The sequence below is a fragment of the Rhipicephalus microplus genome, unplaced genomic scaffold, assembly GCF_043290135.1.
Source record: "Rhipicephalus microplus isolate Deutch F79 unplaced genomic scaffold, USDA_Rmic scaffold_124, whole genome shotgun sequence".
NCBI classification, from domain to species: Eukaryota; Metazoa; Arthropoda; class Arachnida; order Ixodida; family Ixodidae; genus Rhipicephalus; species Rhipicephalus microplus.
In genome coordinates, this window is record NW_027464696.1 from 142,501 (window position 1) to 155,000 (window position 12,500).

The window sequence follows — 12,500 nt, forward strand, 5'->3', positions numbered from 1 at the left end:
GATCCGGCTGCTTACTTTAGCCAACAGGTGGAGCCAGGCGCGCCGTACTTGCGCGGCACTTCCCACGTCCACCGAAGTCGGTGCCAAGGACCACTTTCGGCGCCGGAGCCGCGTACGAGCCTACTCGAGGCGGAAGAACGAAGCCAGCAAGGGCCTGGCCGCAAGTGCGTTCAATTGTCGGGACGTCCAAGTCCCTCGTTCTTCCGTGCTTCCTCTTTCGGCAAGTCGTTGCGGCACCTTCCCAAAGCGCGCAGACCCGCTAATCGCGACGAGCGCGACGTGGCCGTGCCGCCTTTCCCTCGGCAGCAAGCAAAACGCCTGGCAACGTCGACGCTCCCCTAACCGCGATCTCGCACCGTGTTTCGTGTGGCGAATTCAAAAGCCGGCCGGCGCTGCTGCAACCATTACGGTCGGTACGCATACGCCGCGGAGGGCGGGACGGTCATCGGAGCGTGCGGTTCCTCCATCGAGTACTGCGCACCTCGGCCGTCGCATCGCCGTGCCATGACCGGCCGCGCGTCAACGCGAACCGGTGCCAGCGAGATCCCTCGCCTGCAAGAACCGACCGGCAGCCTCCGTCACCCGAGGACGCGGAGGCGCTTGCCGCGGACGGCGGGACGGTATGCACTGGTGCACAGCGGACCCGTCACATCGCCAGTTCCTTGACCGACCGCCGACGCTTGTGCCGTTCCTCTCGTACTTGGCAGTCGCCGCGCGATTGTCGGGTCTCGTTCTTGCACGCTCGAACGGTCGGGAGGGCACTCGGCTGGCGTTTCGGGAACGCGCAGCCTCGCCTTCTACCGACGTAACCACGACTCGCCGTTCGCGCTCCGCCGCTCCTGTTTACAGTACTAGGCGGTCCCGCAGCGGTCGGGTCGCGCATTTCGAGCGCTTCGAGCCACGGTGCAGTGGCGGGTCGAAAGCCGACCTATGAGTGCGTTGCGCCGTTTGTACCCGCGTCCGCCACCTGGCCGACCGTCCAAGGTCGCGGTGTTGGCGTCCGCTGGGCGCAACAATTTGTCACGGGGTGCCGCTCCACATTCAGGCAGCCCCGTGGGGAAAAGCCGACCCCGCGTCCAAACGGGGTCAGCGGCAGAAAGTGTCGGGCGCAGACGCAGCCGAGGCGCTCACCCTTCACAATCCGTTAATGATCCTTCCGCAGGTTCACCTACGGAAACCTTGTTACGACTTTTACTTCCTCTAAATGATCAAGTTTGGTCATCTTTCCAACAGACCGGCGCAACCGAAAGGCCGCGCCGGACATCGGTCCGAAGACCTCACTAAATCATTCAATCGGTAGTAGCGACGGGCGGTGTGTACAAAGGGCAGGGACGTAATCAACGCGAGCTTATGACTCGCGCTTACTGGGAATTCCTCGTTCAAGGGGAACAATTGCAAGCCCCTATCCCAATCACGAAAGAAGTTCCACGGGTTACCCAGTCTTTTCAGACAGGGATAAAGACACGCTGCTTCCTTCAGTGTAGCGCGCGTGCGGCCCCGGACATCTAAGGGCATCACAGACCTGTTATTGCTCTGTTTCGTGCGGCTAGGAGCCGCTTGTCCCTCTAAGAAGGTTGTAAGGTGCTGGGAACCCCGCACCTATTTAATAGGCTAGAGTCTCGTTCGTTATCGGAATTAACCAGACAAATCGCTCCACCAACTAAGAACGGCCATGCACCACCATCCACCGAATCAAGAAAGAGCTCTCAATCTGTCAATCCTCCCAGTGTCCGGGCCGGGTAAGTTTTCCCGTGTTGAGTCAAATTAAGCCGCAGGCTCCACTCCTGGTGGTGCCCTTCCGTCAATTCCTTTAAGTTTCAGCTTTGCAACCATACTTCCCCCGGAACCCAAATACTTTGGTTTCCCGGAAGCTGCCCGCCGAGTCATTTGAGTAACTCAGGCGGATCGCTGGTTGGCATCGTTTATGGTCAGAACTAGGGCGGTATCTGATCGCCTTCGAACCTCTGACTTTCGTTCTTGATCAATGAAAACATTCTTGGCAAATGCTTTCGCAGTAGTTCGTCTTGCGACGGTCCAAGAATTTCACCTCTAGCGCCGCAATACGAATGCCCCCGTCCGTCCCTCTTAATCATTACCTCGTATTCCAAAAACCAACAGAACAGAAACGAGGTCTTGTTCTATTATTCCATGCAAGTTTATTCAGGCGACTCGCCTGCGTTGAGCACTCTAATTTTTTCAAAGTAAAAGCACCGGCCATCTCGAGGCACACAATGAAGTGCACCAAGAAAGAACCGGCATGATGTTCAGTCCGAGCCGTCGCATCGGGTAGATGCACTACTCGTCTGGAACTGAGATCCAACTACGAGCTTTTTAACCGCAGCAGCTTTAGTATACGCTATTGGAGCTGGAATTACCGCGGCTGCTGGCACCAGACTTGCCCTCCAATTGATCCTCGTTAAAGGATTTAGAGTGTACTCATTTCAATTACGGGGCCTCAAAAGAGTCCCGTATTGTTATTTTTCGTCACTACCTCCCCGTGCCGGGAGTGGGTAATTTGCGCGCCTGCTGCCTTCCTTGGATGTGGTAGCCGTTTCTCAGGCTCCCTCTCCGGAATCGAACCCTGATTCTCCGTTACCCGTAACAACCATGGTAAGCAAGTAACCTACCATCGAAAGTTGATAAGGCAGACACTTGAAAGAAACGTCGCCGGCTCGTGGCCATGCGATCAGCACAAAGTTATCCAGAGTCACCACACAATACGGGCCGAAACCCGATCGATCTTGGTCTAATAAAAGCACCCGTTACCCAAAGGGCTCCAGGCTCACTGCATGTATTAGCTCTAGAATTGCCACAGTTATCCAAGTAGGAAGAAACGATCTAAGGAACCATAACTGATTTAATGAGCCATTCGCGGTTTCGCCTTATTTCGGCATGTACTTAGACATGCATGGCTTAATCTTTGAGACAAGCATATGATTACTGGCAGGATCAACCAGGTAATCGTTCGACTGCGCGTCCGTCCTCGCCTTCGGCGGGCCGGACGCAGTCTGTGTGCGGCGGAGGCCACCTTCAGGCGCCCCAACACGCTTATTTTGCACTCCGAGATGACGGCGTTCGAGCTCGCTACGGCACAACCTTCCCGAAAGACGAGTGGGAGCCGTGCGGCAAGAAGCACGTTCATGCTCGCTCTTTTTCGTTGCATCGACTCGGTCGCGCCGTGCGGGTTGCCCAAGCCCGCTGCACTGTCGGTGGACCGGCCGGAACTAGCAACGGAGCCGAGACCGCAAAGCCGCCAGACGACGGGTCACGCCCGCGTCTTCGGCGCTTTCGCATCTGAATCGCCCGAGGACGACACGGAACACACCTCGATATCGTGGTAAAACGGCACCGTCCGACAACCAGCCCCTAACGCATCAAGCGGATGAGGCTGCAGACGACTGCCGTGGATTCCCCTGGAGCAGACCCGAGGACACGCTTGACGAGGCCGAAGCCCGCCGCATATCAGACACCCGGTCGCTTTCGCGTACGCCGCTCACGAGAACCCCCACATAATAGCAGCGATAAGTACCCAGACCTCCTTGGGCACTAATACGAGCGTACTCGAGAAAATTTCACCGCGGGTGTGCCCCGAAACGTGTGGCACGTTGAGCGTGCCACAAGTCTACGTCGCTCTCAAACCCGCCGAGGTCGTAGAATTTGCGACCCTACTCACGAAATTGCCACCGAGGATACGGCCGCAAACGTACCGCACCTTGGGTAGGCCACGAGTTTGTGCAACACTACGCTGACGGCACAGCACCGAGGTCGTGCGCGCACGCACGGGAAAATTCCGCCGCGGTTTCTGCCGAAAACGTGAGGCACCACGACTCTCCGCAAGTTCGCGTCGACTGCGAAAGACCGAAGTCGTGAACGACGTGTCCGCTACTCGCCGCCGACACGCTGGACACCAAACGTACAACGAATCGACGGCGTCGTAGAGGCCCACGACGCGGTTTTCCTTAACGACGTCTCGGCGTGGCACCGACAGGTTAGAACGGCCGACCAACGTTCCCTGTCCGCCGTTCGGCTCAGTCGAAGGGCTCGGCGACTTCGGCAACGCTGCGAAGCCGCACGGTGACGCACGCCATGTCCCCATTTTTTTTTTCTTTCTGCGTCTGCCGGGGTGCCCCTATAATAGCAGCGATAAGCACCCAGACCGCCGTGGGTCGCTCGCCCCGGCTGACGTGGTTTTTCGTACTCCTGCGGCGGTCGCCGTCAAGCACGTCCAAATACGCTACTTTCGTGGGCGCATTCACGCTCTTTCGCTTCGCCGGAGTGCCAGCACTCACTCTGCCAAAAACGGCGAACATCCGAGCGGCGGTTCCCACTTTTGCGTCGGCGTCGCAAACCCCGCCCCGGCAGACGAGGTTTGCCGTACTCGTGCGACGGTGGCCGGCGGGCACGTCGAAAGACGCCGATATCGTGCGCGAATTGGCGCACCTTGGCTTCACAGGAGTGCCGCCACTGACTCCTCCAAAAACGGCGAAGATCCGAGCGGCGCTTCCCACTTTCGCATCGGCGTCCCGAACTCCGCCCCGGCTGACGCGGTTTACCGTACTCGTGCGACGGTCGCCGGCGAGCACGTGGAAAGACGCCGATATCGTGCCCGAATCGGCTCCGTTCGGCTTCGCCGGAGTGCCAGCACTGGCTCGGCGAAAGACGACGAACATCCGAGCGACGGTTCTCACTATTGCGTACGCGTCGCAAACCCCGCCCCGGCAGACGCACTTTGCCGTACTCGTGCGACGGTCGCCGGCGAGCACGTAGAAAGACGCCGATATCGTGCCGGAATCGGCCCCGTTTGGCTTCGCCGGAGTGCCAGCACTCACTCGGCCACAAACGGCGAACATCCGAGCGGCGGTTCCCACTTAGCCGTCGGCGTCCCGAACTCCGCCCCGGCAGACGCGGTTGCCGAGCTCGTGCGACTAGCGACCGCGAAGCCGTCTCGCGACGCCGCTTTCGTGCGCGGCTCCCACTGCGACCTGGGTCACCCGAGGTCGACGAGCAAAAAAGAATGTCGAAAAAAAAATTTTTTTTTTTTTGCGTCTGCCGGGGTGCCCCTATAATAGCAGCGATAAGCACCCAGACCGCCATGGGTCGCTCGCCCCGGCTGACGTGGTTTTTCGTTTTCCTGCGGTGGTCGTCGTCAAGCACGTCCAAACACGCCACTTTCGTGGGCGCATTCGCGCTCTTTCGCTTCGCCGGAGTGCCAGCACTCACTCTGCCAAAAACGGCGAACATCCTAGTGGCGGTTCCCACTTTTGCGTCGGCGTCGCCAACCCCGCCCCGGCATACGCGGTTTGCCGTACTCGTGCGGCGGTGGCCGGCGGGCACGTCGAAAGACACCGATATCGTGCGCGAGTCGATGCTTCTTGGTCTCGCAGGAGGGCCGCCACTCACTCCTGCAAAAACGGCGAAGATCCGAGCGGCGCTTCCCACTTTTTCGTCGGCGTCGCAAACCTCGCCCCGGCAGACGCGCTTTGCCGTACTCGTGCGACGGTCGCCGGCGAGCACGTCGAAATACGCCGATATCGTGCCCGAATCGGCCCCGTTTCGCTTCGCCGGAGTGCCAGCACTCGCTCGGCCAAAGACGACGAACATCCGAGCGACGGTTCCCACTATTGCGTACGCGTCGCAAACCCCGCCCCGGCAGACGCGGTTTGCCGTACTCGTGCGGCGGTGGCCGGCGGGCACGTCGAAAGACGCCGATATCGTGCACGAATTGGCGCTCCTTGGCTTCACCGGAGTGCCAGCACTCACTCGGCCAAAAACGGCGAACATCCGAGCAGCGGTACCCACTTAGCCGTCGGCATCCCGAACTCCGCGCCGGCTGACGCGGTTGCCGAGCTCGTGCGACTAGCGACCGCGAACGCGTCTCGCGACGCCGCTTTCGTGCGCGGCTCCCATTGCGACCTGGGTTACCCGAGCTCGACCAGCAAAAAAGAAGGTCGAAAAAAAATTTTTTTTTTTTCTGCGTTTGCCGGGGTGCCCCTATAATAGCAGCGATAAGCACCCAGACCGCCGTGGGTCGCTCGCCCCGGCTGACGTGGTTTTTCGTACTCCTGCAGCGGTCGCCGTCAAGCACGTCCAAATACGCCACTTTCGTGGGCGCATTCGCGCTCTTTCGCGTCGCCGGAGTGCCAGCACTCACTCTGCCAAAAACGGCCAACATCCGAGCGGCGGTTCCCACTTTTGCGTCGGCGTCGTAAACCCCGCCCCGGCAGACGCGGTTTGCCCTACTCGTGCGACGGTCGCCGGCGAGCGCGTCGAAAGACGCCGATATCGTGCGCTAATTGGCGCTCCTTGGCTTCTCCGGAGTGCCGCCACTCACTCCTCCAAAAACGGCGAAGATCCGAGCGGCGTTCTCCACTTTCGCATCGGCGTCCCGAACTCCGCCCGGGCTGACGCGGTTTACCGTACTCGTGCGACGGTCGCCGGCGGGCACGTCGAAAGACGCCGATATCGTGCCGTAATCGGCCCCGTTTGGCTTCGCCCGAGTGCCAGCACTCACTCGGCCAAAAACGGCGAACATCCGAGCAGCGTTTCCCACTTTCGCATCGGCGTCCCGAAGCCCGCCCCGGCAGACGCGGTTTGCCCTACTCGAGCGACGGTCGCCGGCGATCACGTCGAAAGGCGCCGAATTCGTGCACGAATCGATGCTTCTTGGTCTCGCAGGAGGGCCGCCACTCACTCCTGCAAAAACGGCGAAGATCCGAGTTGCGCTTCCCACTTTTTCGTCGGCGTCCCGAACTACGCCCCGGCTGACGCGGTTTACCGTACTCGTGCGACGGTCGCCGGCGGTCACTTCAAAATACGCCGATTTCGTGGGCGCATTCACGCTGTTTCGCTTCCCCGGAGTGCCAACACTCACTCTGCCGAAAGCGGCGATCATCCGAGCGGCGGTTCCCACTTTTGCGTCGGCTTCGCAAACGGCGCCCCGGCAGACGCGCTCGTGCGACGTACTCGTGCGACGGTCGCCGGCGAGCACGTCGAAAGACGCCGATATCGTGCTCGAATCGACCCCGTTTCGCTTCGCCGGAGTGCTGCCAGTCACGGCGCAGAAAACGGCGAACAAGTGTTTTTTTTTTTTTTCCTAGAATTTGTGTTATAGAAGGCACATTTGATATCGGACGATAATTTTCAACTTTATCACGCGCACCGATTTTCGTGTAGAGGTTTGCAAATTTATGGGAATTTCTCCACTTGGAATAATGCGATTTAGTAGTACTACGAGAACTTCATGGATGTACTCAAGGGTACGGGGCAAGTCAGTTACGTCAACACCTGCAGATTATTTACACTTCAAACTGAAAATTGTTGGTTGTGAGTCCTCGTGTGATATTAAAGGCCGATTCGCTAACACATAGAACAAAGAAAGAAAGGAAGAAAAAACGCCCGCGCTCGCTCAAGAAACCTGGGTTCGCAACAAGTGGCAACAACAAGCAACCGAGCGAGTGCGCCAAAACCCGTGGCGGCCGAACAAACGCGAAGTCCCAACCGCGTCAGCCGGGGCGGCACGGGACAGGAAAAATCACTTCAGCCGGGGCGGCGGGGCACCGAATAAACCTCGTCACCTCGTCGCAGGATAAAAGAGGAAACAAAAAGTCTAAACAGCGTCTGCTGGAGCGAATGCGTAATAAAACAACAACAACAACAAAAAAAAAACACCCGCGCTCAAGAAGTCTGCAATCACCACAAAAGGCGACTGTGACCGAGCAGCGTCAGCCGGGGCCGTGCGGAAACGGAAAAACCGCGACTACCGGGGCGTCGAGGCACCGAAAAATCCACTTCAGCCGCGGCGAAAAAAAAAACAAAAAGAAAGACGGAGGGGGGGGGGGGGGGAACCACGTCTGCCGGGGCGAAAGAAAAAAAAAAAAACGCGTCTGCCGGGGCAAGCCCGGGTGCGGCACCACCGGGAAAACTGTGGCAAACAGACATGGCGATCGAGTGAGTGGGCCGCCAGCCAGGCACAGCCGAAAAGTGCAAAGTCCGAACCGTGTCAGCCGGGGCGACGCAAAAACCGCGTCAGCCGGGGCGGCGCGAAAACCGCGTCAGCCGGGGCGGCACGAAACCGCGTCAGCCGGGGCGGCGCGAAAACTGCGTCAGCCGGGGCGGCGCGAAAACCTCGTCAGCCGGGGCGAGCGAAAAGGGGGGGGGGGAACCACGTCTGCCGGGGCGAAAGAAAAAAAAAACGCGTCTGCCGGGGCGAGCCCGGGTGCGGCACCACCGGGAAGACTGTGGCAAACAGACATGGCGATCGAGTGAGTGGGCCGCCAGCCAGGCTCAGCCCAAAAAGTGCTAAGTCCGAACTGCGTCAGCCGGGGCGGCAAAAACCGCGTCAGCCGGGGCGGCGCGAAAACCGCGTCTGCCGGGGCGGCGCGAAAACTGCGTCAGCCGGGGCGAGCCCGGGTGCGGCACCACCGGGAAAACTGTGGCTAACAGACATGGCGATCGAGTGAGTGGGCCACCAGCCAGGCTCAGCCAAAAAGTGCTAAGTCCGAACTGCGTCAGCCGGGGCGGCAAAAACCGCGTCAGCCGGGGCGGCAAAAACCGCGTCAGCCGGGGCGGCGCAAAAACCCGCGTCTGCCGGGGCGGCGCGAAAACTGCGTCAGCCGGGGCGAGCCCGGGTGCAGCACCACCGGGAAAACTGTGGCAAACAGACATGGCGATCGAGTGAGTGGGACGCCAGCCAGGCTCAGCCAAAAAGTGCCAAGTCCGAACTGCGTCAGCCGGGGCGGCAAAAAACCGCGTCAGCCGGGGCGGCGCAAAAAACCGCGTCTGCCGGGGCGGCGCGAAACCGCGTCAGCCGGGGCGGCGCGAAAACTGCGTCAGCCGGGGCGGCGCGAAAACCTCGTCAGCCGGGGCGAGCGAAAAGGGGGGGGGGGAACCACGTCTGCCGGGGCGAAAGAAAAAAAAACGCGTCTGCCGGGGCGAGCCCGGGTGCGGCACCACCGGGAAGACTGTGGCAAACAGACATGGCGATCGAGTGAGTGGGCCGCCAGCCAGGCTCAGCCCAAAAAGTGCTAAGTCCGAACTGCGTCAGCCGGGGCGGCAAAAACCGCGTCAGCCGGGGCGGCGCGAAAACCGCGTCTGCCGGGGCGGCGCGAAAACTGCGTCAGCCGGGGCGAGCCCGGGTGCGGCACCACCGGGAAAACTGTGGCTAACAGACATGGCGATCGAGTGAGTGGGCCACCAGCCAGGCTCAGCCAAAAAGTGCCAAGTCCGAACTGCGTCAGCCGGGGCGGCAAAAACCGCGTCAGCCGGGGCGGCAAAAACCGCGTCAGCCGGGGCGGCGCAAAAACCGCGTCTGCCGGGGCGGCACGAAACCGCGTCAGCCGGGGCGGCGCGAAAACTGCGTCAGCCGGGGCGAGCCCGGGTGCGGCACCACCGGGAAAACTGTGGCAAACAGACATGGCGATCGAGTGAGTGGGCCGCCAGCCAGGCTCAGCCAAAAAGTGCCAAGTCCGAACTGCGTCAGCCGGGGCGGCAAAAAACCGCGTCAGCCGGGGCGGCGCAAAAAACCGCGTCTGCCGGGGCGGCGCGAAAACCGCGTCTGCCGGGGCGGCGCGAAAACTGCGTCAGCCGGGGCGAAAGAAAAAAAAAACGCGTCTGCCGGGGCGAGCCCGGGTGCGGCACCACCGGGAAAACTGTGGCAAACAGACATGGCGATCGAGTGAGTGGGCCGCCAGCCAGGCACAGCCGAAAAGTGCCAAGTCCGAACTGCGTCTGCCGGGGCGGCACGAAACCGCGTCAGCCGGGGCGGCGCGAAAACTGCGTCAGCCGGGGCGAAAGAAAAAAAAAAACGCGTCTGCCGGGGCGAGCCCGGGTGCGGCACCACCGGGAAAACTGTGGCAAACAGACATGGCGATCGAGTGAGTGGGCCGCCAGCCAGGCTCAGCCAAAAAGTGCAAAGTCCGAACTGCGTCAGCCGGGGCGGCAAAAACCGCGTCAGCCGGGGCGGCGCAAAAAACCGCGTCTGCCGGGGCGGCACGAAACCGCGTCAGCCGGGGCGGCGCGAAAACTGCGTCAGCCGGGGCGAAAGAAAAAAAAAAACGCGTCTGCCGGGGCAAGCCCGGGTGCGGCACCACCGGGAAAACTGTGGCAAACAGACATGGCGATCGAGTGAGTGGGCCGCCAGCCAGGCACAGCCGAAAAGTGCAAAGTCCGAACCGTGTCAGCCGGGGCGACGCAAAAACCGCGTCAGCCGGGGCGGCGCGAAAACCGCGTCAGCCGGGGCGGCACGAAACCGCGTCAGCCGGGGCGGCGCGAAAACTGCGTCAGCCGGGGCGGCGCGAAAACCTCGTCAGCCGGGGCGAGCGAAAAGGGGGGGGGGGAACCACGTCTGCCGGGGCGAAAGAAAAAAAAAACGCGTCTGCCGGGGCGAGCCCGGGTGCGGCACCACCGGGAAGACTGTGGCAAACAGACATGGCGATCGAGTGAGTGGGCCGCCAGCCAGGCTCAGCCCAAAAAGTGCTAAGTCCGAACTGCGTCAGCCGGGGCGGCAAAAACCGCGTCAGCCGGGGCGGCGCGAAAACCGCGTCTGCCGGGGCGGCGCGAAAACTGCGTCAGCCGGGGCGAGCCCGGGTGCGGCACCACCGGGAAAACTGTGGCTAACAGACATGGCGATCGAGTGAGTGGGCCACCAGCCAGGCTCAGCCAAAAAGTGCTAAGTCCGAACTGCGTCAGCCGGGGCGGCAAAAACCGCGTCAGCCGGGGCGGCAAAAACCGCGTCAGCCGGGGCGGCGCAAAAACCGCGTCTGCCAGGGCGGCACGAAACCGCGTCAGCCGGGGCGGCGCGAAAACTGCGTCAGCCGGGGCGAGCCCGGGTGCGGCACCACCGGGAAAACTGTGGCAAACAGACATGGCGATCGAGTGAGTGGGCCGCCAGCCAGGCTCAGCCAAAAAGTGCCAAGTCCGAACTGCGTCAGCCGGGGCGGCAAAAAACCGCGTCAGCCGGGGCGGCGCAAAAAACCGCGTCTGCCGGGGCGGCGCGAAAACCGCGTCTGCCGGGGCGGCGCGAAAACTGCGTCAGCCGGGGCGAAAGAAAAAAAAAACGCGTCTGCCGGGGCGAGCCCGGGTGCGGCACCACCGGGAAAACTGTGGCAAACAGACATGGCGATCGAGTGAGTGGGCCGCCAGCCAGGCACAGCCGAAAAGTGCCAAGTCCGAACTGCGTCTGCCGGGGCGGCCCGAAACCGCGTCAGCCGGGGCGGCGCGAAAACTGCGTCAGCCGGGGCGAAAGAAAAAAAAAACGCGTCTGCCGGGGCGAGCCCGGGTGCGGCACCACCGGGAAAACTGTGGCAAACAGACATGGCGATCGAGTGAGTGGGCCGCCAGCCAGGCACAGCCGAAAAGTGCTAAGTCCGAACTGCGTCTGCCGGGGCGGCACGAAACCGCGTCAGCCGGGGCGGCGCGAAAACCGCGTCTGCCGGGGCGGCACGAAACCGCGTCAGCCGGGGCGGCGCGAAAACTGCGTCAGCCGGGGCGAGCCCGGGTGCAGCACCACCGGGAAAACTGTGGCAAACAGACATGGCGATCGAGTGAGTGGGCCGCCAGCCAGGCACAGCCGAAAAGTGCTAAGTCCGAACTGCGTCAGCCGGGGCGGCAAAAACCGCGTCAGCCGGGGCGGCGCAAAAACCGCGTCTGCCGGGGCGAATGCAAAAAAAAACAAAGAAAAAAGCCCGCGCTTAATCAAAAGAAAACAAAGAAAAAAGCTTGCGCTTAATCAAAAGAAAACAAACAAAAAAAGTTCGCGCTTAAGCCTGGCGGTGGAACCACCGGGGCAAACAGACCTGGCGATCGAGTGAGTGGGCCGCCAGCCGGGGTGAGCCAAAAAGTGCAAAGTCCGAACCGCGTCAGCCGGGGCGACGCAAAAACCGCGTCAGCCGGGGCGGCGCGAAAACCGCGTCAGCCGGGGCGGCGCAAAAACTGCGTCAGCCGGGGCGGCACGGAAAAACGAAAACCGCGTCAGCCGGGGCGGCACGGAAAAACGAAAACCGCGTCAGCCGGGGCGACATCAAAATGAGGAAAAAAAAAAAAACTGCCTTAGAACACCTGCGTACACTTTCATGCGTTTGGGCATATCTCTCTGTAACACGCGCGCCCCTCGTTACGCGCGGCACTCTGTTTTCTCCGACACCCATATTTCGGCGGCATGTGGCACGCGCGCCCGTCCCTACGCACGGCACACCGCAGTGCTTTCTCGATATTTTTCTTTTCCTCCAACACCGTCATCTATAGGCTTTTAGTGACCTGTTGCTCGTGGCACAAGTTCGCTAGCTCTGACACCTCTTGCATGCGCACCGTTTTTGCGCACGGTGCTATGCCGCAAAGCACGGCAGTCGCATGCGTTTCTCTCAGGCACCTCTTTTTTGACACAACGCTGTGGTGCTTAGAAACACACGCGCCGCTTTTGCGCACAGAACTCCACCGTACAGCACGGTAGTCACGTTTGTTCCACACGAACAGCAGTGTGCATCTTGCTACGACACTTTGAAAGC

The 12,500-nt window shown here is 61.2% G+C and overlaps 1 non-coding gene across 1 annotated transcript; it reads right to left on the minus strand.

Moving 5' to 3' along the window:
* Positions 1-1,145: 1,145 nt before the first annotated feature.
* Positions 1,146-2,960, minus strand: LOC142790804 (small subunit ribosomal RNA). Its single transcript, XR_012889783.1, has one exon. It is a non-coding gene; the product is annotated as a small subunit ribosomal RNA (ribosomal RNA).
* Positions 2,961-12,500: the final 9,540 nt, after the last annotated feature.